This window comes from Arachis duranensis, chromosome 3, assembly GCF_000817695.3.
Source record: "Arachis duranensis cultivar V14167 chromosome 3, aradu.V14167.gnm2.J7QH, whole genome shotgun sequence".
Taxonomy (NCBI): domain Eukaryota; kingdom Viridiplantae; phylum Streptophyta; class Magnoliopsida; order Fabales; family Fabaceae; genus Arachis; species Arachis duranensis.
The window spans coordinates 92249006-92253830 of record NC_029774.3 but is presented as its reverse complement, the minus strand read 5'-3'; the positions used below and the strand labels follow the sequence as shown (position 1 = coordinate 92253830).

General features: G+C 39.8%; 1 non-coding gene across 1 annotated transcript; it reads right to left on the bottom strand.

Annotated features, from left to right (window-relative positions):
- Nucleotides 1-1846: 1846 nt before the first annotated feature.
- Nucleotides 1847-1954, bottom strand: LOC127746221 (small nucleolar RNA R71). Its single transcript, XR_008007841.1, has one exon. It is a non-coding gene; the product is annotated as a small nucleolar RNA R71 (small nucleolar RNA).
- Nucleotides 1955-4825: the final 2871 nt, after the last annotated feature.

Here is a 4825-nt window from a genome sequence, read left to right as displayed (position 1 = left end):
AAGATTTACAAGGTGACCATAGCTTGCTTCATACCAACAATCTCCGTGGGATCGACCCTTACTCACGTAAGGTTTATTACTTGGACGACCCAGTACACTTGCTGGTTAGTTGTGCGAAGTTGTGATAAAGAGTTAAGATTGCAATTGAGCGTACCATGTTGATGGCTCCATTGATGATCACAATTTCGTGCACCAAGTTTTTGGCGCCATTGCCGGGGATTGTTGAGTTTGGACAACTGACGATTCATCTTGTTGCTTAGATTAGGTATTTCTCTTCAGAGTTCTTAAGAATGAATTCTAGTGTTTCAAGGTGATGTTCTTATCGTCTTGAGTGTTTTGTTGTTTTTCATATGCATTCTCATTTTGTTAGTGTCAATGGTATACAAACTGCTAAGTTTGGTCTCTTGCATGCATTGTGATTTGATTTTAGTTATATTTTGATTATTAAAAATCCAAAAAAAAAATTTAATTTGTGTCTTTTCAAGTAAAAAATACAGAGAATTGAAGATTCAGAACATACAGCAGAGGAATTACACAGAAAAAGGCTGGGCGTTCAAAACGCCAGAATGTGCACCATTCTAGGCGTTTAACGCCAGGATGGCACAAGAGGGAAGATTTTGTTTTTAATTCAATTTTTTTTTTCAGGTTTTCAAAATTTTTCAAAATCAAATCTTTTTCAAATCATATATTTTCAATCATATATTTTCAAAATCAATTTCTTTCAATTTTCAAAAATACTTGCTAACAATTAATGATTTGATTCAACAATTCAAGTTTGTTGCCTTTTCTGTTGAGAAAGGTTTAATGTTTGAATCATATCTTTTCTTGTTAGCCAAGTCATTAATTTTCAAAATCAAATCTTTTTAAATTGTTTTTCAAATCATATCTTCTCAATCACATCTTTTTCAAACCATAACTTTTAAATCATATCTTTTTAATCACATCTTTTTCAAAATAGTTTTCAATCATATCTTTTTTATTTCTAATTTCAAAATCTTTTTCAAAAATCACTTGATTTCTTTTTCCACTCTTAAGTTTTCAAAAATCAATTAGTATTTTTTTCAAAATGTTTTTAAAATCTTTTTATTTTATTTCTTCCCCTCTTCTCACATCCTTCTATTTATGGACTAACACTACTCCTCAATGCATAATTCGAACTCCATCTTTCCTTGATAAGTTCGAATTTTCTACCTCTTCCTTCCATTTTTCTTTTCCTCTGACACTTCAAGGAATCTCTATTCTGTGACATAGAGGATTCCATACTTTCTTATTTTCTTCTCTTTCATATGAGCAGGAGCAAAGACAAAAGCATCCTTGTTGAGGCTGATCCTGAACCTGAAAGGACCTTGAAGCGAAAGCTAAGAGAAGCTAAGGTACAACTCTCTGTAGAGGACCTAACAGAAATCTTCAAACAAGAAGAAGACATGGCAGCCGAAAACAACAACAATGCCAACAATGCAAGGAAGGTGCTAGGTGACTTTACTGTACCTACTCCCGACTTCTATGGGAGAAGCATCTCTATCCCTGCCATTGGAGCAAACAACTTTGAGCTTAAGCCTCAATTAGTTTCTCTAATGCAACAGAATTGCAAGTTCCATGGACTTCCATTGGAAGATCCTCATCAGTTGAAGATCCTCATAAGTTTTTAGCTGAATTCTTGAAAATCTGTGACACTGTCAAGACTAATGGGGCTGACCCTGAGGTCTACAGACTTATGCTATTCCCTTTTGCTGTAAGAGACAAAGTTAGGATATGGTTGGACTCACAACCTAAAGAAAGCCTAAACTCTTGGGAAAAGCTAGTCAATGCCATCTTGGCAAAGTTCTTTCCACCTCAAAAATTGAGTAAGCTTAGAGTGGAAGTCCAAACCTTCAAACAGAAGGAAGGTGAATCCCTCTATGAAGCTTGGGAAAGATACAAACAATTGATCAAAAAGTGTCCCTCTGACATGCTTTCTGAATGGAGCATCATAGGTATCTTCTATGATGGTCTGTTTGTGCTGTCCAAGATGTCATTAGATAGCTCTGCTGGAGGATCTCTTCCTCTGAAGAAGACGCCTGCAGAAGCTCAAGAACTAATTGAAATGGTTGCAAATAACCAATTCATGTACACTTCTGAAAGGAATCCTGTGAACAATGGGACAAATCAAAAGAAAGGAGTTCTTGAGATTGATACTCTGAATGCCATATTGGCTCAGAACAAAATATTGACTCAGCAACTCAATATGATTTCTCAAAGTCTGTCTGGAATACAAGCTGCACCAAGCAGTACTAAGAATGCTTCATCTGAAGAAGAAGCTTATGATCCTGAGAATCCTTCAATAGAAGAGGTGAATTACATGGGAGAATCCTATGGAAACACTTATAATTCTTCATGGAGGAATCATCCAAATCTCTCATGGAAGGATCAACAGAGACCTCAACAAGGTTTCAACAACAATAATGGTGGAAGAAACAGGTTTAGCAATGGCAAGCCTTTTCCATCATCTTCTCAGTAACAGACAGAGAATTCTAAGCAGAGCCATTCTGACTTAGCAACCATGGTCTCTGATCTAATCAAAACCACTCAAAGTTTCATGACTGAAACAAGGTCCTCCATTAGAAACTTGGAGGCACAAGTGGGATAGCTGTGCAAGAAAATTACTGAACTCCCTCCTAGTACTCCTCCAAGCAATACAGAAGAGAATCCAAAAGGAGAATGCAAGGCCATTAACATGACCCACATGGCCGAACTTGGAGAGGAGGAAGAGGCAGTGATCGCCACTGAGGAAGACCTCAATGGACGTCTACTCGCCTCCAATGAGTTCCCTAATGAGGAACCATGGGAATCTGAGGCTCATAATGAGACCATAGAGATTTCATTTGATTTACTTCTGCCATTCATGAGCTCTGATGAATATTCTTCCTCTGAAGAGGATGAAGATGTCACTGAAGAGCAAGGTTGCCAAGTGCCTTGGAGCAATCATGAAGCTAAATTACAAGTTATTTGGTAATGAGACTTGGGAGAACGAACCTCCTTTGCTCACCAAAGAACTGGATGACTTGTCTAGGCAGAAATTACCTCAAAAGAGACAAGATCCTGGGAAGTTCTCAATACCTTGTGCCATAGGCACCATGACCTTCAAGAAGGCGTTGTGTGACCTAGGGTCAAGTGTAAACCTCATGCCTCTTTCTGTAATGGAGAAGCTAGGGATCTTTGAGGTACAAGCTACAAGAATCTCACTAGAGATGGCAGACAATTCAAGAAAACAAGCTTATGGGCTTGTAGAGGATGTTCTGGTAAAGATTGAAGACCATTACATCCCTGTTGATTTCATAGTCCTAGAAACTGGGAAGTGCATGGATGAATCCATCATCCTTGGCAGATGCTTCCTAGCCACAGCAAAGGCTGTAATTGATGTGGACAGAGGAAAATTGATCATTCAAGTGAATGAAGAATCTTTTGTGTTTAAGGCTCAAGGATATCCCTCTATCACGATGGAGAGGAAGCATGAAGAGCTTCTCTCAAAACAGAGTCAAACAGAGCCCCGACAGTCAAACTCTAAGTTTGGTATTGGGAGGCCACAACCAAATTCTAAGTTTGGTGTTGAACCCCCATATTCAAACTCTAAGTTTGGTGTTGGGAGGTTCCAACATTGCTCTGAGTATCTGTGAGGCTCCATGAGAGCCCACTGTCAAGCTACTGACATTAAAGAAGCGCTTGTTGGGAGGCAACCCAATGTTATATTTATCTAATTTTTCTCTGTTATTTTATGTTTTCTGTAGGTTGATGATCATGGGAAGTCACAAAATCAATTGAAAAAGAAAAAACAGAATGAAAAACAGAAAGAAAAATAGCACACCCTGGAAGAAGACCTTGCTGGCATTTAAACGCTAGTAAGGGCAGCAAATGGGAGTTTAACGCCCAGTCTAGCACCATTCTGGGCGTTTAACACCAGAAAGGGGCACCAGACTGGCGTTAAACGCCAGGAAAGGGCAAGAAGCTAGCGTTAAACGCCAGAAATGGGCACCAGCCCGGTGTTTAACGCCAGAATTGGCATAAAGAGCATTTTTGCTCCCACTTGGTGCAGGGATGACTTTTCCTTGACACCTCAGGATCTGTGGACCCCACAGGATCCCCACCTACCCCACCACTCTCTCTCTTCTTCACCCATTCACCAATCACCTCAACACCTCTTCCCCAAAAACCCCTCACCTATCAAATCCCATCTTTCTCTTCACCACTCACATCCATCCTTCATAAAACCCCACCTACCTCACCATTCAAATTCAAACCACTTCCCCTCCCAAACCCACCCTCACATAGCCGAACCTTACCCCTCTCTCCACTCCTATATAAACCCATCTTTACCACCTCATTTTCACACAACCTAAACACTACTTCTCTCCCTTTGGCCAAACCACAAAGCCATCTCCATCTCCTTCATTTCTTCTTCTTCTACTCTCTTCTTTCTACTTTTGCTCGAGGACGAGCAAACCTTTTAAGTTTGGTGTGGTAAAAGCATTGCTTTTTGTTTTTCCATAACCATTTATAGCATCCAAGGCCGGAGAAACCTCTAGAAAGAGGAAAGGAAAGGCAAAAGCTTCCACCTCCGAGTCATGGGAGATGGAGAGATTCATCTCAAGGGTGCATCAAGACCACTTCTATGAAGTTGTGGCCATGAAGAAGGTGATCCCCGAGGTCCCTTTCAAACTCAAAAAGAGTGAATACCCGGAGATCCAACATGAGATTCGAAGAAGAGGTTGGGAAGTTCTTACCAACCCCATTCAACAAGTCAGAATCTTAATGGTTCAAAAGTTCTATGCCAATGCATGGATCACCAAGA